Here is a 22570-nt window from a genome sequence, read left to right on the forward strand (position 1 = left end):
GATTATGTCAGCTTTAGAAGGCAATGTCTTGTAAAACAGTATAAGAATGGCTTCACCTCCTGTTACTAATCAGACAAACTCTGTATTTTTGCATGTTTTTGTCTCCTTGCAAGAATTAAAAGTGCCTTAACCTGAACCTTACGTGTATTGGTCTTTGAAGTTTTTTCCTTTGACAGATTGGTCCTTCGGACCAGAAACCTTCACTTCACCTCGGATAAGACAGGCCAGGTGGCTTGAAACCATACAGGGAAGAAACCACATCGGTTCCTCTTATCTAAAAAGACCTCCGACTGAATTGTCGTACAAAAGAGGCCAGCCACTTTCTGATCTGCGACTGAAGGACGGGTTTACCTCGAACCAGGTGATCATTCATGAAGGCTCAGGTAAGGTGAATTTACTTTCTCTTTTTCTGTTTTAGATCAGGAACTTGATTAGCATTGTTTTGTCAGGAGATTTGTTTTGTACAGATCAGGGGCAAAAAGATTGCTGTCTTGTCATAGATCAGGGAAACAGAATAGGTAGGCAGTCATTCTGGAGAGACTATAAAAAATTCCGTGGTACCACGTAAAAGATAAGCAGGGTTATGTAACATTTTAAAGGTTAGAACAAAATGGGAAATAAGTGCACAAAAAGATCCCAAACTCTGCCGTTAACCAAAGACGCAAAATATATGCAATCACAACGTGCCGATAATGTTAAATACTACTCAAAATGGGTTAATAAGTATGAATTTGATGGTAAATTAGAAAAATCCTTGCTCGTTAAACTTGTCAAACAGCTTAAAACTGAGTCCAGAGGTCGGGTAAAAAAGCAACATAAATTAGGAATTCCTCAGGCACACAGGTGGATTGAGGAAGCAAACCGTAAGGAACAAAAGAGTAATAATTCAAAAGCAATGTTTTTAGATAAAGAGGACAATAACTTAGTAATAGCAGTAAGCCCAGTTATCAGGCTAGCATATAAAGTTCCAGTAGCTATGCAGGACAGAGTCAAAGCTGAGCGGCAAGGAGTAATTTGTCCAGTAGAAGAACCAACTGAATGGGCATCTTCCATGGTAGTAGCTCATAAGAAAAGCTCAGATGATATTAGAATATGTATTAATTCACAAGACTTGAGCAAAACACTAAGATGACCTCATCATCCAATGTACACAGTTGAAGAAGTTGCTGGTCTTATGCCAAATGCCACCGTTATTTCTATCTTAGACACAAATGCTTCATTTTGGTAAATTTTGCTTGACTATAAATACTCATTGCTAACCACATTCAGTACACTGTTCAGTAGGTACAGAGTTTTGAGAATGCCATTTGGAATACATTTTGCCAGTGAAGTCTTTCTGCATGAAATGGAGCAAATTTTTTTCAGGCTATCCCTGTGCTATTATAGTAGATTATATTTTTGTAGGAGGCAATGGTGAAGTCAAACATGATAGAAACCTCAAAACAGTTTTAGACAGAGTTCCTCAAGTCAATCTTAAGCTGAATCCTCTGGTTATGACAAGTTACTTATGTTGGTCATTTGTTTACCTTTCAGGGTTACAATCAGATCCTTCCATACAAACAGTGATTCTTGCGATGCCAGCTCCAGACAATGTCCAAGACCTGCAACGTTTTCTTGGCATGGTCAACTATCTAGGCAAGTTCATTCCAGATTTCAGCCAACTTTCAGCACTGCTAAGATAGCTGACATGCAAGGATGTATTTTGGTCCAGGTCAGATCAACAGCAAAGAGTATTTGTTGTCCTGACAGAGAGAATTGTCAGTCCACCTACTTTAAGATACTATGATTTCACAAAGAAGCAAATGTTTCTTGCAAAGCTTCTAAGTTTGGTCTTGGTGTAGTCATTCTTCAAGAGGATAGACCTATTCCTATGCATCAAGAACTCTAACCCAAACTGAGATGCAGTATGCTTAGATTGAGAAGGAACTCTTGGCAATTGTGTTTGCATGTTCGAAGTACCATGATTATATTAATGGGCGACCTATTCGAATCGAGATTGACCACCAACCTCTAGTCACTATTTTAAGAAAGTGAATGCATACATCTCCTGCTAGAGTGCAATTCATTATGCTCAAATTGCAAAAGTACAATTTCAATCTTGTTTACACAAAAGGCCAACTTCTTTATCTTACTGATATTTTATCCAGATCACCCAGAAAAAAACACTGAACAGCATGAAAATGAGAAACCTGAATATGAAGTCATGGAAATGAGAAATTTTTATTCACACATCTTGATGAACTTAGAACTCACACAACTTTAGATCCAATTCTCCAGAAGCTTAACCATTTTATCAGTCAAGAATGGCCATCAAAGCAATCTTGTTTACCAGCAGAAGTGCAGCAGTATTTTCCTTACAGAGATGATATTTTGTCTGATAATGGTATCATCATGAAAGGTCCAAAAGTGATTGTTCCAAAATCCTTGCAACAAGAAGACATTAAGATTTTGCAATGTGGCCATCCAGGAACTGATTCTACCAAGAGAAGGGTGAGAGGACTAGCATTTTGGCCTTCTATGTTAAGAGATATTGAGAAAGTACTTTCACCTTGTTCTGTTTGTAATAGTACTAAATCACATCAGCAAAAATAATCACTTCAGTTAAGCCGGATTCCTGAATTACCTTGTTGACAGTAGCCACATACATCTTTGAGTGGAATGGTCAACATTATTTGGTATTAATAGACTCTTATTCAAATGGATTGAGATTGACCTACTTCCTATCCTAATGTCCAATACTGTCATCAGTATGTTGAAGTCTCATTTTTCTGTACATGGTAGTCCACTCAAACTCATTTCTGACAATGGTGCACAGTTTACATGTCAGCAGTTCAAATTTTTTGATGAAACATGGGGCTTTGTTCATATTATGAATAGTCCTGAATACCTGCACTCAAATGGCTTGGCAGAACATGCAGTTCAAAGTGCAAAACAGCTGTTAGAGAAATCGAAATGAGATAATACTGTTGTTTTTCTAAATCTCCTGAATCTCAGAAACATTTCTTGCTATAATCATCTTGGTTCACCTGCCTAGAGACTTATGTTGAGACAAACCAAAACCACATTGCCAATCAGTAGCAATTTGTTGATTCCACAGGCTAGGAACAACAAAGCAGTGAAAGCCGAACTCCTGAAAAAGCATTTGTCCCAGAAGTCCTATTACGATAAGACCAGCAAACCACTCAATCCATTACAAGAAGGGGAGATAGTGCGGATGCAGACAACAAAAAGTTTTGATTGGATTGAATTTGTGAAAAGTTTGAGATGGTGCATTTTCGAATCACAGGGAATACAATTTAGATGGAATCAGAAACATTTATTACCAGTGTCTGAGCCAGTGTCACAGCATTCTGCCTGTAATAAAGGCTCTAGTTCTCAGAGCGATTCATCCAATGTTCCAGTTCCAGAGGACATTCCAGCAGATATCCCTGTTCCTGAGAATATCCCCGAGAGTCCTAAAGCAGAACATTCACCTGTGACTGCCCCTGTTGCTAAACCCAGTCCTAAGTATTGCATTACAAGTATTACATTACAAGATCAGGTTGCATTTCCAGACCTATTTCCAGATACATGGCAACCTGGACATGAATGTTGTTTTGTTCATTATTGTCTATATAATTTGCAAGCCTATTCCAATGTCATTATCATTGTAAGACAGCTCAGTAACGAGGGAGGATGTAGATCAGCGTTTGTGATATACCTTTAAGAAACTTTCCAGTCAGCAGGCACATGCATATAAGTACTGAGCACGTGCAAGCAAGAGTGCTATTTTGTAGTGAACAGTTGGGATGTAAGCATGCACGTGTGTACTAGTCAGTCAGTTAGTTTGTTTAAGTTTAATGTTCCTGCTATCCATCCTGATGCATTTGCATATAATAAAATGCCTAAATGAACACCCAAGCCTCATCATTTTATTCAGATATACAATATGAATGACAGGTGATTGTAAATTCCTCCCCTGGGGTGACATATATGACCCTCATGGAAAGGACCAATTGGTGCTGCGCACAAAATTGCTCTGCTAACAATGACCATCTAACTATGCTCTATAAGCATACATGTGTTTTTACACAGCAAGGCTTTTAATGGCCGAGGGCCATTAGACTAGTAACCTCCCATGAACTTATGAAGCTATGAATCTATGCAAGCCTTGCAAAATCACCTGATGATGTCATCCAGTATAAGTTGACTTGCAGTCATGCAAAAGTCAGACTTGTGCTATGTAGCTTTCCAGAAGTGCTGAGTTCTGTAGTCTGTAAGCTTAGAAGTGTAAGGGTTCTGTTTTCACTGCAGTCAACTTTGTGTCTGTGTCTAGACAGAAGAGCTGAATTATGTATCCTACAGTTACTGCTCATCGATTGACAGTATTTTGATACTTGCACATGGCTATACATCCATTTCATGTAGGCCTTCTAACATCTCTTTCACATGGCCTGCTGATATCATCCACTATAAGTTTACTTGCAGTCTTGTATTAGTCAGACTTGTTCTGTGGCACTGGCGTAAAATGTTGAGTTCTGTAATCTATGTACTTAGATAGGTAAGGGCTCTGTTCTCACTACAGCAGTCAACTGGGTGTGTGTATGTGTGCAGTTGTGCTCTTGCTTGATATTATAGAGAGCCTTTTACACCAGTATGTGGGACACTGTTATTACCATATTATCCTCAACAGATACTACTGATGTCATCAGATATAAAGTGTTGTCTAAGACACTCCAGGTCAGACTTGCATGGTGGCACTTGCAAAAAGTACTGAGTTCTGTAGTCTGTGTACCTTAGATGGGTAGGGGTTCTATTTTCACTGCAGTTAACTGTGTGTGTTTGTGTGAGTGTGTGTGTGTGTGTGTGTGTGTGTGTGTGTGTGTGTGTGTGTGTGTGTGTGTGTGTGTGTGTGTGTGTGTGTGTGTGTGTGTGTGCGTGTGTGCGTGTGTGTGTGTGTGCGCTCTTGCTTGAAATTACATAGAGCCTTTTACACCAGCATGTAGGACACTGTTATTATTATATTCTCCTCAGACACTGCTGATGTCATCAGCTATATCTGATTGTGCATATGCATTACTCCCACCACAGCAGGGTCAGAGACTGGCATGGAGGCCGGGCTGAAATCACCTCATCCTATATGATACAAATTACAATGACATGGCTTTCAGTCTATCCACACACATCATGGCATGGTTTGTAGGCCCTATGTTTTCTTAATGAGAAAGGCCTGTGGTCTTTCCAGCTGCTACATGTGTCTGGTGAGGTACTTGCAAAAGAGGGCATTACACTATATTAGTGTTCTGATGAAGTTTGAGTACAGTTCTAGCATACAATCTTAAGATCTGAATACAATGGCATGACTAATGATGTGCACAACATAGGCTTTCAATAGCAGTGTGCATATTTGGTGGTTGATGTTCTGATTGCTATCTGCATGTGTTTCCAGTTTGCCTGAATCACTGGGCTTTAGCATAGCAAGACTGTCATCCATGCAGTAATTAACATGGACTTTTCAGAAAGACAATAAGATTGTGTGGCTTTGTCACCAATCATTTGTGTTAGCTCCTCCTGTAGTTTGTTATCATCACTGGTGGACTCAGTGATTTCACCCAATATGCAAGAATCAGCAAACTTGGTAAGCTAAAGACCATATACTTTAGTAGAAATAGAGTCCAAACAGTAATGGGCCAAGCACAGATCCCTGGGGTTTGCCAGTGGTGATAGCTGTAGTGCTACAGGTTGATTCACTAAATTTCACAGTATGTATTCTGTCAGTGAGCCAATTGGTTACCCATCTAGTGATGTAAGGGTTACTCTCCAGCTGGGAGACTTTCTCAATGATACTTGTGTGGGGCTTGTGTTCAAACCGTAGGACAGATCAGGATAGCCAGTATGCACTGTCTTACCTTCACCCAGGCCAATCACATGGAATAAATGGGCTGTGACAACATCACAGATAGCCTATGGCATGACTCAGCATATACACCTTCCTGATACAGTTGAATACACACTTTATTGCACACTCCACATGGGCTATGCTCCCATAGAAGGTTGTACATCATCATGCATCCATCTGAGTTGGGGAGACAGCACTTGATGGATTCATGTATAGACACATCCTGACTCTCCTCAACTATGAGGTAAACCAACATGTCATCATGGACCTCTTCTAAATGGACACTGGTTATATCCCGGCTGTATGCAACAGACCTGTGTGAGTTGTTAATGCTACATTATGTCTGTTACATCTGATAGATGTCCTCAAAGAGGTCATTGAGGTCATACATGATGACAACACTATCATCTTCTGCAATTTGATCAGGTCAAGGGATTTGACACAAATCCACACTAAGGTATACAATCAGCACTGTCAAATGTGGCCATAATCAGCTATATCACCAAATGGGTAGACCAGTGTATCACATATGTGACATCTCACTATGTTGAAATGTGTGAAGTGACCTATATCTCAGGTCCAGTGATTAGGCCTGTAGTACATCAGTGCTGTCTGCTAGGCCCTTTTCTGTCCATTATTTAAATGACAGACATCACAAATGACACACACATCATGTGTCCATACTGATGCCCAAAGGACTACAGATTGCGAGCAATGATTGACTCCATCTGTGGTATTAGTACAATGCAGACAGTATCAAAACATACCAAAGATTGCTGACATAGCCATGGCAACACCTGAAATGACAAGAAAACACTGCAGGATTTGTTAAGTCAGGAAAACAAACATACAACCCAAGTATAATATGGACATCACACCGTAGTATCAGACCAATAGGTATGTGACCTGTGTACTGGGATAGATGGTAAGGGGAACATCCACCAGCAAGTAGTCATAGTGCCAACTACTCCATTGTATGTAACACAAGTACTGAGTATGTGCAGGACATCCACATCATAGGCCATAATACCTCCATAGTTCCCAGCTTTCATAACACCAGTAACTGTATGTACCGCCCTACACATCTTCCAGTGATGTGTAACTGAAGAGTACCACCTTTGTTACAGCAAGCTGTCACACAGCTTGTTGGCCATATCTAGTTATTCTTTTTGTGGCATAAACATGACTGTCTGATGGTGCGGAACACCAATCAAGTTGTTACACCAGATGCATGTGTGCTACCTGTTGTGATGCACACACTACATACATATATATATATATATATATGTTTGTCAGAATTAATGGCATGGATGTAATTTGTGACAGTGTGGATTGTGCTCTCTATATATATATATATATATATATATATATATATATATATATATATATATATATATATATATATATATATATATATATATATATATATATATATAGATACATATGCCATGCACACCAGTCAGCTAGCTTGTATTGCTCATAATGTCACATAAAGGTATTGCAATGTCCCTCCTAACAACTCCAGCAGATGTTATAGTGCCTGGACAGTGTGCATGATTACCCTCATAGAGTGTGGATGTATAATAGATGATTTCCGTTTGTGCAGAATCATCTCATCACTCTAAATCACATATGTTATGTCAGAGGCATGGAATTACTGGTGGTATTATTCTGATATTGTCCATGATTGTGGATGGTTCTTTTAATTTTTTCCATGAGTCTTTACCTGTGTCCTATTTGCTGGAGACCTTTGCCGAGATTACACTCATATTCAGGCAAATCTGTTTGCACACCTTCACAATATACACCCTACCCCAATTATATATAACATTCCTGATAGAGGTCCTCTGCATTGTTCGTAGGGATGCTTATCTCACACAGACATCCTCCCATTGTTATTTCACCTTGTATGACGGTCACAAAATATACATTTTCACTGGGCAGGCCCTACTGTACCATATGGATATGTGATTTCATTGGCATGCTTGCTGTTATTGCTGCAACCATCATTCATTGACATGCCCTCATCTGCCGTACATTAGGTTGTTTCACCTGTCCTCTTTCCCTGTGTTCATGCTTACAATTCATATGTGTCCCTATTCAATACATACACTTGCCCTGAATATTTATTTTATGTGGCAGTCCACGTACTGTTACAGATGATTTACACAGCTTCAGTACACAATGCCACAAATGGGATATCACAGTACTCTGCACTGTAGATACACTGCCCTGTATTGTGTTTGGACCACACACTTCACAGTCATACCTTTCAACTATCCAGATATTCACAGGATGTCCAGATGTATTCCTTATCAAATCTGTGGCTTTCTGCCATATCATTGGGATGATCTAAGGACCAATGTGACTCAATAATTACATACATTTGAGTTCAGACCTCTCAACTGCCCAGATTTTTGTCTCATATTTTTTACCTTTTCTTCCTAAAATTTTGGTTTTCTGGCTAATCATTGGCATGTGATTGTGGAATGAAGTTAAGACATAATGACAGACATTTGAATTTCAAACTTCATGCTCTTCAGGAAATTCATGCTATTGTAAAACATATTATTCTATCGACTTTCTGAGTTTGTAAGAGCAATATTTCAAAAATGTTCCTATTTTTATGCCTTTGTCCACCATTATTTATGGCTTTGGTCAAATGTATTGCTCTTAGAGGTTGAGAGGTATGTTTGAGTTTCATACTTTGAATCCTTCAGAACATCTATCTTAACACAAACTCCTAGTAATTCTAGCATATTTCTATGGGCGTATATGTCAAATATATCTCTATTTTTGGGTCATTGTCTCCGCATTATGTTGGCCTTTTTCCAGATGTCTTGCACTAAAAGATTGAGAACTATCTGTGAGGCCCTTGCAATCACTGAGCATTCCACGCAAAACCACAGACCATAAGTGCTCTGATTTAAACAGGATTGCTATCCATATTCACTTACATGTTTTTCTGCTCAGCAATACTGTTGCTAGCCATGAAACCTTGCTTAAATGCGGTGCTTGGCATGAATATGCACTGCAAGGTGGTGAGTACTGCTGCTCACTGCGCACCAACGTGCATCCGTGTAAAATCTGTGTAGGCTTCCGTGAAGCCTATTGAGAGTTTATTGAATCCCAGGGAATGTCTTCCTCACACCCATGAATGCTCCACTTGATTGTGATTGTGTGTTTTATACAGCAGCTAGTCAGATCCTTAAACAATGGGATGACAGAGGTAAACTGATGCAAGGGGCATCAAACGTGTTCCATATTCCCAAATTTCCTCCAATAAGCAGGATAATTTTTAACAACCCAACTAACAGAAGTCCCAGCTGAAAAATAAAAAAACAAGGCACTAAAAAAGAAATGACAGAATGAAAACTCTGCTAAACTTAACAAGATGGGTCCCTTTCCCAAAAATGATAATCTCCCTTATAACCTATAACTGTGCCAATGTGCACCACTTGTCTTTCTCAAGTCCCCCTCTAAATGTCCTTTTTTGAACATTTGCTCTCAACAAAGTGGCCTGGCCTTCAGTGGTTTCCAGTAAATGGGTTCTTAACATAATTGGCAGAGGTTACAGGTGGCAGTGGAAGGCATATCTGCCTCTGTTCAAGGGGGATCCCCCTCACCCATCAGACCAAACTAGATTTTGTTATTCTCTCCTGTACTCCAGCAAATGCTGGACTTGGGAGTCATAGAATCAGTCCCTCTTTCAGAAAGAATGAAAGGTTTATACTCCAGAATTTTCCTAGTTCCCACAAAAGAGCCTTTGTGGAGACTAATGTTGGACCTATCCTTTCCGAATACTTTTGTCAAGTTCCCCAAGTTGAAGATGCTAACCCTGCAGACAGTGCTTTTGTTGGGCCATTGCTTCATGGTAGCCATGGACTTCAATGATGCATATTATCATCTCTCTTTTGCTCATTGCTTCAAGAAATATTTGAGTTTTTTTTTGTCTGGTTCTCATTATCATTTCTGCATTGCCCTTTAGGCTATCCACTGCACCTTGAGTGTTTACCAAATACCTTTCCCTGGTAGTGGCCTACTGTCAGACTCTTGGCATTCACATCTTTCCTTACTTGGATGACTTGTTGATCTATGCAGAGGCTGTAGCTAGATGTTTGGAAGAAGGTCTCGACCCAACTCTCCCAGCTAGGGTTCGAGTTGAATCTTCAGAAGTTGTGTCTGACACTCTTGCAAAGACCTGTCTTCCTGGGGTACTTAATCGAGATCTACAAAGGAATGGACTTTCTTTCTGAAGATAAGATCCTTTCTTACCAGATGGTATTCTCCCTTCTAATGGTATTGGCCACTGGCTGTTACCACATACTTCCTCACACTCTGGATTTGCTCACACAGTCTCAAGGGTGACTGGTACACCTCATTTTAAAGCAATTATTATTGACAGCCTTGATGATTCAGTATTTACTCTGCTTTGGGATTTGTTTTATTAGCATGTACAGCAGGTGTTAAAGGGGGCCAGAAAACCTGCTACTAGAAAATAATATGTTTACAATAGATGAGGTTTTCTAAGTGGTGCCTAAATGGGAACAGTGTGTCCCTTGAGGTTAACATCCCTCTGATCTTGAAATATTTTATGTGAACTACTTCAGGATGGCTTATTGTATGCATCTGGTAAAGTGCATGTAGCTGCTCTCGCTGCTTGTCTGCCAATGGACCCCTCTCTTTCCTCTTCTCTTTTAGTAAACTAGTTCATGAAAGGAGTATCGAACCCTCCCATAAGCAAATTCCTCCTTCGTGGGATCTCAACTACATTCTAGAAAAATTGACCGTACCACCTTTCAAACTGGCAGATCAAGCTGATCTGAAGTTCTTACAGTGGAATTCTATTTTGCTTATTGCTCCAACATCTGCAAGGTAAGTCCCTGAGGTTTTCCACAGGAATAAGGTTGTGTTGTGCACAAACCACTCTTTAATACCAAAAGTGGTCTCTGAATTCACTCTCAGTTGGTCTATTAATCTCCGTATGTTCTTCCCAGAACCTAAGAATAAGGGTGAGAGAGGAAACATCATACCTAGCCGGGAGTGAGGATACTTCATACCTTAGCAGGGGAGATGATAGCTCATACCTTGGCTGTGCATCAACAGTGCAGGTACTACCTTGACAAACTGAAACCCTTCATGAAAGCTGAAATGCTTTTTATTTCCTACACAGCGTCAAAGAAGGGTCAACCTGTCTCAAAACAAACCACTGCTCATTGGTTTTCCTCTGGTATTGTCTTTTTTTTGTTACATCCACCATAGCAAGGCAAATCAAGGCAAGGTAAAGGTACATTCCAGCAGGGCCTTTTTCTTGTCATGCACATACAGAAAAGGAGTAGCTGCTGCATGTGTTGTACAGGCAGCAATTTAACTCTCTACCCATACCTTTTTGAAGCTCTACAAGCTGGATTCCTTTTCCAAATCCAGAGAAAGCTTTGCTAGGATCATTCCCCAGGGGCTCCTGGATCCTTATCCTTTCTCTCCCTAGGCTGGGTAAGCTTTAGGAATCTACCCATTTACTTTAAATGTTTGCAAAGGTGAACACTTCCTGAAACCTAATGGAACTTTGTTCCAAAATAGAACAAGGGGTTGTGTAATAAATTTACTTCTTCTAATGAATCTGTTAATTTCCATTTTATGACTAATGTCATTATTCCTCAATAATTTATCAATAATAAATGTATCTATATTTAATGTTGTTGTTGTTGTTGTCTTTTGGCTTTTCCCAGTTAGGGGTCACCACAGCAGAAGTCCGGTCCGCTAATGATTGGCAGTAGATTTTCACTGTGCCAAGTTGCCAGCTCGATGCCCAACCTTCAACGAAGACACGCCCATTCACGCATTTCTTTTGGAATGCCACTCGATCCATGGGGAGGACATGCAGACTCCACACAGAAGGCACTCCCCACACACTAGCTGAGAATCGAATGGGAGAACCTCTTGCTGTGAGGCAACAACGCTACCGCTGCACCACCGCGGATTAAATATATCTATATTTAATATTATTTGTAATTAATTGTCTTGCATTGCTTTAGAACCTAAACATAACCTGCCACAGAATGACTTGAAATATACAGAATACAATTGCAAATGTTCTAATCAATGGTTATTTAAAAATTCCTTAATCTCAGGCACCCTCGTAAATTTTCCTGGTACACTTTTTAACAACATCAGGTCACTCCTTGTATCTAAAATTGGCCTGCAGGAGCTAATAACTAGCTTTTTTAGCACACATGGCAGACTAGTTGATATAACCCTAAAAACTGCTAATATTCTCAAAAGATTTATTTTTTATATGTGCATTACAAGTAAATAATAAAGTATTGGACATAAAAATGCCTAAGTCTTGATATTTATTGATATGTTCTAACTTTGTCTTCTCCATAAAAACGGATATTCTATGCTAACTGGACCATAAAACATAACCCCACTCTTATCATCATTCATATTTAGACCTAAACTATTCAAACACACAGTAGCTTGATTCAAATAATCATTAAGTAATAAGTAATCAGTATTTGATGTTAAACATGCTCTTACCTTAATATAGCCTGTGTGTTTAGAAATCCAGAAATGCCTAACTGTAAGGAGGAAAGAAAACACATAATTAAAAAGAATAGGACTGATTACGGACTCATGTGGTGCATCCTTATTTATATCAAACCAATCTAAATATTCTTACAGTACTTAACCCTTATTTCCTGCAGCTAAGCCAGTTAAAGAGTCATGTTTTATTTTTTTATGGAAGTAATTATTTCATTATGGTAGATAATATCAAGGCTTTAGAAATATCAGCATAAACAAAACCAACTTTAACAGCTTTGTCAATGGCCGTAAGTGGGTCTTGTTTTAATAAAGTCATGTTGATACATGTCAATGCTAACTCCCAAATGACCTTAGATTTTTGGCAAACCTAGCTGAAATCTCTTGAATCATTTGCAAAATATTGTACTTAAACTTATTGTTCTGTAGTTATCAACAACATCATGTCTACTCCTTTTAAGATATGATATTATATTAGCAAGTTTCCAACTGTGTGGTACAATGCTATGATTTAACAATAGAATAAAGTTGTCAAAGGATTAATAATACAGTCAATAAACTTCAGTATAAAATGCACAGTTATTAAATCTGGACATAAAGGCCTATCCTTTTCTTGATTAGAAATATTTGCCATCTTTTCAGTTGCTTGATGCCCTTTGATTTGTTCATACTAAAAGGAGGCATTGTATTAGATGATGGGTCTGAAAAGGGAAAAGTGCAGTGGAATCTATTTGAAGTTAACTGGGCCAGGCAGAAGGATTTTCTGACTTTGAAGGAGCTGTGATGAATAATGAGAAAGAATTGCCCACTGAAGTACTCATGTCTCTTATGACTATGTCTGTCTAAAGAGAAGTACAACTGAGTACCATTTATAACCTGTGAGGTTTTTTTTTTTTTTAACTATATTACACTTTTGTATGTTTAGCTTAACATCATTTTTGGTACATAAAGTATGTGCATATTCCAGTCCTTTGCAAAGATGTTCACAATCGGCGGATGAGTAGATAGAGTAGATAACAGTGGCCGACTTGCAGTCATCAGCAGAACTAGTCAAACATTCTTCTGGAATATTAGCTTAGTTAAATACAAACTAAATAACAAACAGACGATGGTCCAACACTCTACCTGTGGAACCCCAATGGTTACACTGTTTTTCTTTCCCTCCTCACTGATGACCATCAGATGTCACCTGCTCCTCTAGTCATTCTGTAGGTCTATTGTATCTGCTTTAACCTGTCCTGAGCTCAACTTGATCCACAGTAGAAACAGAAAAAAAGGTACGGTGAACACAGCCAAGGCCAGTTTAAACCATTTTTAATAAAACAGCAAGAAAACAAGAAAACAGAATGAATAAGAGCTTTCAGGCTATCACCCTTTCATCAGACCATTTTTTTTTCTGCTTCTACTTTGTTTTTTGATTTGAGATTGGACTTTGGCTGCAGTTTGTTTATATAGTTTTTCTGTTGTTCTCAACCTGATCCATGTTCAGGGCTGCCAAGGAGACCGAAGATGATGATAATAATGCAGCTTTCCACTGCTGACAGGGAGGGAACCATAACCCCATCTACCTCGTACCATCCATTTTAACACCACAAATGTAGTCATTTGGAGGTTACTGCAAGCTTCAGGGCAATTACATCCTCCAGACTAAGGCACTAGTAAAAGTTGGGAGTGAATACAACAGCCATGTCAATTGGGTCCATTTGTGGGGGATTGCACTTACCATAACCATAGATGTCCTTTTCTTCCATGTTGCAGTATTTCTTCCCTCCCTCCTGACCCTCTATTTTCATATCTACAGGTCTAGGGGCCTTCACAGAGCCCCTACCAGCACTAGGGTAATTGTTGGACAGTCTGGGGCATTCCACCAGTCTAAAGAACATCTTTTGGCATCTCCTAGGCTACTGTCCAACTGGGCAGTTAGTTCTGAGGTCTGTACGTACAGACGTCACATCTAAGGTCTCTGGTTTATCGCCCTATGTGTGATGTCCCATGCACCAACAGCAACCAGGCTGAAAGCTTTTATATAGGAGCCGACATTCGGGTCGCCTGAGGCAGAGGATACCACAGTAAGAATACTGCAACTTGATAATAGAAGGACATCTAATGATACATCAACTACTTGGTTAAAGGAACTAAACCTTCATCAGAAGATAAATAAGGCACTTTGGCATAATACGTTCATATCCCAACATATCCTTCAACTCTGGAACAAGCTTCCACTACATGTCAGGCAAAGTAGCACATTTGCCACCTTCAGGATAAACCTAGATAACTGAATGGCCAGCCTCAAATTTTTCTCTTGTCTATCTTGTCATGCCCTCCTTAAGGCTAAAGTAAAATTTTGAATAGTGCTTTTTATCTAAGTTTGAAATAGTTTGCAGAATGCTTGCTTAATACTTACCTACGGACCTAATTATTTTATTTTTAGATTCATTGAAGAGTTAGCAGATTAATTGCCCTACTTTTACATTCACGTTCCCTAATATTTCTGATATTATTTGCCCCGTAGGTAAAGTCACTATTTATATACTCATTTCCATAGGATTGCCCCTACAAGGTCAGTTACCCCACCATATCAGCATTCTTCTGAAAGTATTGTTCCTGCACTGATAAGGAGTCTTGCCCCTGAAATAGAAAATGTCTTTATACATGCTGTGATGCCCCTGCATTGGCCCAGTAATCAAGGATCCTCTTTCCTCACTACTAGTGCCAGTGAGGGACATCCATATTGGGAGGATGACAACTACACGCACAATAAAGTACAATTTCCCTTAAGAGCATGCAGAGATAGTCTGGGGCTGGTTTCTGCCTCTTTATCCATATCCCCAATAAGACTCCCCACTGGCACAGCTATAGGGTTAAGATCTCAGCCGAGTGCTCAAGCCAAAATCTCCAGCACCCTCTCTGTCCAACCAGTGCTTTGTGTCCCTGCCCAAGTAGCTGACAGACACACACACACACACACACACACACACACACACACACACACACACACACACACGTTGAGATTTGACTTATGTGGAAATGCACAGACACTCCTGGGGAAGGCTGGCACAGGTTTACTAGCTATGTCCCCTTCTGCCCAGACTATAAGGTTGTTATCACTGCCACCAACCACTACTTATAAGCTGCTATAAAGGCCCTTACCAAAGGACACCCAATCTTACTGTGGAATGTTACTATTATCCATTTGGTAACTGTAACCAATAGCAAGGCTATTGGAGTGGCCTATACAGTGTCATCAAATACATATGCAAGTACCCAAGGAGCTTAAATACTTCTAAACAAAACAGCCACAATTAAAAGGTTTAAATATATTTAATAATAAATAATAAAAGAACAAAACAATACTCAATAACCAAACACAGTGACTACAGAGTTCAGAATCACAAGAAATATTTTAAAACAACATTACAGGACAGTCTCAAATAAATACAGAAAACATCTAAACTAATTTTTATTATATTCCTAGCTATATCTAAAAGATAATATGCCCTAAATAACTTACTTACAGAGCAAGGCAAATGCAGATGAGTGGATGTTCTTACTAGGTCCAAGACAAAACACAAAGTGCACAGACTCTCTCTCTCTCTGAGAGATAGTTCTTAAAATAATAATACACATTACTGCTGGGTCAGCTGGATGACATCACTATTTTCACCTGCCTCCAGTTCCCAGGCTAAGCAGATAGCAACAGAGTTTAATATTTCTTTGTGAAAAATACTTATCTCTCAGAAGTTTGCCTAGAACTGGAAGTCGTAAAACAATTAACACTTTTATATTTAAAAGTAATTATTTCTGTTTATAGATGATAGGAAAATCTCTAGCTGTAGACATCCTGTTTTCTTGCTGCATTTACTAACTTTATAGCACATCGTAAAGCTCTTTATTTTTCAACTTATTTTCTTAGAGTTTTGCAAGTTAACTCTGTATGTTCCAACTTCTGTTATTAATATAGTTTATATACATTTGTGTTCTTTTACAGTAGGGTACACTGTGGTTACATTCTTGAAGCTCAGTACATAACATACAGTTCAACACACACTTCTGCACCAGTAGTTTAATATCCACATAACATATAGTTCTCTTACATTTGTAAGACAAGCCTATGGATCATATTAATATTCACAAATGACATACGATTATTTACAAAATTCCAGATAGCTGGGCTGGCAGCATTTTGGTTTGTGACACATACCTTTTGCCTTCTATGGTCCTGTTAGTAAGAGTTTGATTCCTCCATTTCAGGATTTGCTGCTACGATATATATAGGCTGAAACTGATCACAGTTAGTTTAATCTAAATACATTTTAACATTAATCATACATACAACTGTCTCCTTGTTCTAGACTTACATTGTGTCTAGATGGAAAGGGGGGCATACCCTGGGATCCTATTAACCATTGTACTGGTTTATTTAACTTTCTTTAACATGTTGAATATAAGGACATTTGCTACATCCCCCAGTCCTTAAAGTATTAGCTAGGATGTGATTAGCTGATATAATTCATGGATGTAACATTTTGTTAAATAATTAGTGTTGGATAGTAACCCCACCAAATACCCTTACAAAAGTTCCTAGTTTGTATTTTCTTAGGAATATCAGACCTATCCCTGCAGCTTACTGAGCATAGAAGTTAAGTAAAACATATAATTCTCACTGTATCACCTTAGTAATTGGTACTAACCCTAAACCAAACACTCCCCCTTACCCCAACCATATACCTTACCATAATAAAAACCTTCCTATAACACTGTCACTACACAGGACTCACTCGTGCACACAAGCACACACAAACACACACTGACAACACTACATCTGTCCCCTTACCAAATCCTGATGCTAACTCCTAAATATACACACTTGCACACAAACATACATCTATCCCTAACCTATCCCCAGGCCTAACCCTAACTGACAAACACCCCCTCCGTACCCACTCACCTATCTTTACAAAACTAACTAAGACATTTGCACTACTCGGCTATCCATACCATTGAAATTAAGGAACACTCCCCTGTGTTTGTTAAACAAATAAACATTTGACAAAATGCAAGAAAAACATAACACCAAACATTCAAAAATAACAACCATTAAAAGAATGATCAGTTTAGACTGAATCTAAAATGATCGAAAGCAACATTTTTTTCCCTGCCAAATGACGCCACTCTCTAGATCTTTCCATGATGTCATCTGCTTACCTGAAAATGCAGCTTGAGTTATTAAACAAAGCCAACTGTGGGTAAATCCTCTGATTCCCACGTCCAGGAGTAGGTTATTACTATTACACAATGGCATTATTTAAGAAAGAAAGTAATTGCTTATCTTTCTTAAAGTCTTGGTATACTGGCACTTTAGTCTTCTTATACACTGTCTTCTGTCCGCTGATGCTACTCATGCATATGGGATTTATGTGACAGAGAAACAAGAATGTCTGTTTCTGTCTTTTTTAACTGTTTAAAAAAATAAAAAAATGACAAAGGACAGTGCAAAATATGAGGAAAATCAGGTTTATTTTTGTTTCCGTAATCTTGCAGAATGCGCCTGATTTTTCTCTTAATTTACTCTGTTCCTGGTAAAAGAAATGCTTTTACCCAGCATATGCCAATAGAAAGTCTGGCAGCTCAAAGGTACTTCAACAGCTGGACGTTTTTTTTCTATTGATACATGCTCGATTTACAATGGTTAATGCTAGCTGGACAGCCAAGCAGCACATACATTGTTGAATAGTTATGATCCTTTATTGCATAATTTGTTTTTTAAGATGGTGGCTCTTGGAAACTTCAAAGAGGGCTTTTAAGACATTTTTTGACCTCACTTTCTCCACCTGACATAACTGGCCTCTTTATTCTTGCTAAATTCTGACTATGATTGATAGCTTCTGGGGTACATTTATCAGCAAGGCAGATGTCAACTTTATGCCTATTAAATATCCCTCTAAGCGTATGGGAAAGGGACAGTCAGAATGCAAATTTAAATGACTTCTAAGACTTTCCTTCATGGACTCCCTTGCTTACAATATACTGAGAATCAATATTACTGTGTATGCTTGCAAAACAATGTGGCTTGCTACATTATTACACTTTTCTAATGACCACGATTATTTTACCTCTGCATTAACTGAACCACAGATTTCATCCATATTTACATTTTATTGTATGCTGATTGATTTCCTTTTTTACTAATTCTTTCTCCTAGTTCTCCAGAATAAATTTTGCCACTGCTGCATTTCTTTATACGTTATAAATGTTGCAACCAAACAGCTCATTTCTAAGTTTATATTCTTTCCTAGTAACCAATGGTTTAATAAATAAGTACATTTAACTGAGACACTGAGAATAGCATAAAATAAGTGAGAAAGTAGTGATGAGTGCCACCATGTGGCTGTAAGCAAGATAGCAGCATTTTAGAATAAATGGATTTACATTTCTTGTACCCATCTCCTACATGTTTTATTTCTTAACAGCTTAGGGCCCTTTAAGCACATGGTTGTCTTTTAGTAGTACTAACCTGGTAAAGGGGCTTATTCAGTGTTACCCAGCTTCTACAAGTGGGGAGCAGCAGGACTGAACCGAATAGTAGAGAAACCCTGTGAGTGGCTCATGATTTTACACTTCTGTGCTACCCTACCGTGACAAAGAAACTTACCATTTTATCTTTGTTTTAATGACAAATGTAAGATGTTTGCTCTACTCTGAGAATCTAAGAAATACTGAGAGTTTAACTTGATCACCCTGGACTACAGGAAAAATTCTACATTCCATTCTCTCATTGCATACCATGTCACTTTCTACAGTCTAAATCTTTATGAATCTTACAATCAACAGTATTTATAAAAAATATATAATATATGGAGAATGGGCACTCTTCAGTTCTTTATTTTTCCTTTACCAGAACTGATCATGTTTCCAAGTGATAGTTCAAAGCAGAAGTTGTTAAATTATTAAGTATAATTATTTGAGTGGTCTAATAAATAATGACTAGGCAGACAATCACAATGTATAGAGAAGGAGGCTCTTGGGAGTGCTCAGTATGTTAAATAATAGAATCACCACAGGCTCTTCAAATTTGCAGATAACACAGCTCAATCAAATGTGACCTAAATCTAAAGTTTAATGCAGGGAAATGCAGTCCTGCAAATGTCAGAATCAGAGGCTCTGAAATGAAAGATGTTAGGATTTCACGCTTAGCAGAAAACACAACTTCTTGTAAAAATGGGTAAAAAGAGGTTGTGTTGATGACAATGACCACTCAGTCATATTGAAAACACCAGCATACATCTACAAATCAAGCAGTGCAAGACACCATGAGCTACAGCGCTGGGTATTGAATTAGAAAAGTACCTCGCAGGCCAGTCTGCGCAGAAGTGGGCATGGCATCAGTGATTGACAGGTTAAATGGGCATGTTGTGCTATGGAAAAGACTGCATATATTTTTTTTTCCTTCATTTTTGCAGGGGGGCCAGTCCTGATAAAAAATTTTGGCTTTTAATTTGTGTTGTTGCTACTAAAGAGCCTGTCTGCGCAATTCACAAATGCTAAAGTAATAACTATACTCGTTCACGTTTCTTACTTTTTTTGGTTATTCGCATACCACAAGTGAACATTTTCCCCTCCAATCAGCCTTTTCTTATACTGCAAATGCTGCAAATGATACTTGGTGCCATTATATAGAAAGAATTATTATAAGAAAAATTCATCACAAGGGGGGAAAAAAAGAAAACAAAGGCACTATGAAGTAGAAGATTTAAGAAAATGTTTACCACGAGGATATTGCCCACAGTGAAATTCTAAACAATATAACTGTATATATATATATATATATATATATATATATATAGTAGTGCAGCACCATGAAAAATTACCAATTTCCTCGAAATATTATGTCATCTGCTGTTTAAGGATAGGTTTGTTTATTAATGTACAGTTAACACCATATAGTTTCCTTAATGTACAATGTTCTATCAGCATACTAAAGTCTATTAAGGTTTTTATGACAAAGCACTGATTTACAGTGATAACAAGAAAATGAAGGAATAATAAAAAGAAAACTAAGAAAAAAACACATAAATAGGAGATTCAGTAAATGTTAAGGAATAGAATATGAATATGACTTAAAGTTCTGTCAACATACCTATGTCTGGCATACAAGACATCCTCCAGCTCAGTACTGCTGGATTTACTACACATCAACAAGTCAGTTGGCAACAGAAATACTTGGTCTAGGAATCCAGCCATCTTCTGCAACATCAACACCATAGTTTGGAGGGATAGGTTTATCTCGCAGAGGATACCACTGCTGTGGAACAGGCTCCCCATCCACATAAAACAAAATTCATCCCTGTCTATATTCAAATACAGCATAGCTCTATGGATGGGAAGCAGAAAATCTACCCCGGGATTGCCCCCTGTGCTGCTAACAGGCAGAGACAGCTCCTAAATGCTTTATCCCATGCCTGGGTCCCCTCAAATTATCTATGGTATGATCCCAGTTATTCTCACTAAGGGTAATATATAATTATTGGCCATGGGATGGGTAAGGCCAATCTATAATGAAATGGGACAGCTTATTTTGAGCATAAAAAGGGAAACTGGTTAGGCTTAAAATAGCCTGCCAGGGCAACTAGCCTAGTACTTACCTATGAGGCCATGAACCTATAAACCTTTGAATAAATGAGCAACTTATCCAAAATCTTTAACACATCCTTTGCACAGGAAGCATTAACTATAGCATACTCTTTGAAATATTTTGCTGATTAATTTAAAACCAGTTAAATTACTTGATTAACACAATACATGAAGAAAGACTGAATAGAATCTGAGATGAGAATTGTTTTCCATGTTTACCTGAGTGCCTTAGGTCATAATATTGAAATTACCAGCACCATTTAAAAAATCTAACTTCTCAAACAGGGTTCCAAACTGGATTTGGGTAGAGGGTTCCCATTTTCCTGCAATGCTTTAAAAGTAGATATCACTCATGGTTTGTGCCAGTATCTGACTAGAACACAGCTTTGCAACAACTTCCAGTCTATTATATTACAAACACGTAGCCAGCAGGAATTTACAGTTGATGGATAGCCCAGCTTAGAAAAGAGAAGACATTTTCTCTCACAAATGGTGGTGACTAATTACTCTGGCCTTCTCAAAGATATACAAAAGATAATGAAGTAATGAATTCAAAATCTCATAAAAAAACACACAAACACATTATTAATTTCTCAAGCAACTGTCTAGTTAGGTAAGGTATAAGCAGTTACTTTGTCCCTAGGGTCACCACTGTACTTACTATGTATGGTAACCAAAATATCTGTGATGAAAGCATGTCTACTAAGCTGAACAGTGGAATGAGCTAAGAGAATACATTTCATGAACCACATGCAAGCACATCATAGCAAGTGTAAATAAATACCCCAGAGCAATAGTATAGAGGGTAAGGAGCACTATTACCAAGTGCAGACTTGAGGTTGAAACGTGGTTGATGAACAATTGGCAGCAGCAGTAGCTGCACAGAAGAAAGGTCTGGCAATCTACTTCCATAATATGCCATGAAAACCTTATGGGAGTCTACCCATAGATTTGCCAGAGTCAGTTTTGACTCAGGGGCAATTACTTTCTTTTTTAACAAATATCACTTCCTGTGATTCAAAATGTACATGATGAGAAATTTAATAATCCAACAGTGGAATCTCCAAATAGTTGATACATATCTTAAAAGCCAGTCTTTTAGAGACTGACAATCATACTCTAAATACAGGCAGTATTTTCAGCTTATTTCCTTGCAGAAGTACTATACCCTGTAGTAAACGGAGTCTAAACACAAGTATACCACCATGACTCTTGACAGCAGACGCACATGAGAGAGAATAAGATTGAAAGGCAGTCTTTGGGGTGAAATTAGACCAAAAGACGTTTATGGGGTCAGATGTAATAGAATAATGTTAGATACATTCAGGACAGATTAGAAAACAACAAGGGCAAGCCTCTGAGATGAAACGACCATGTATGGCACCTCATGATTGTCATAGATTGTCCATGTTATGGCACTTTAAGATTGATACAAACACAACAATGTTCATCTGGGCCACAGGCACCACCTGAAGGTGAAGTGATGAGACTGCAGGAATATCACAGGCCTCAAAATCT

Source organism: Protopterus annectens, chromosome 16.part0 (genome assembly GCF_019279795.1).
Source record: "Protopterus annectens isolate FY-2018-M chromosome 16.part0, PAN1.0, whole genome shotgun sequence".
NCBI classification, from domain to species: domain Eukaryota; kingdom Metazoa; phylum Chordata; order Ceratodontiformes; family Protopteridae; genus Protopterus; species Protopterus annectens.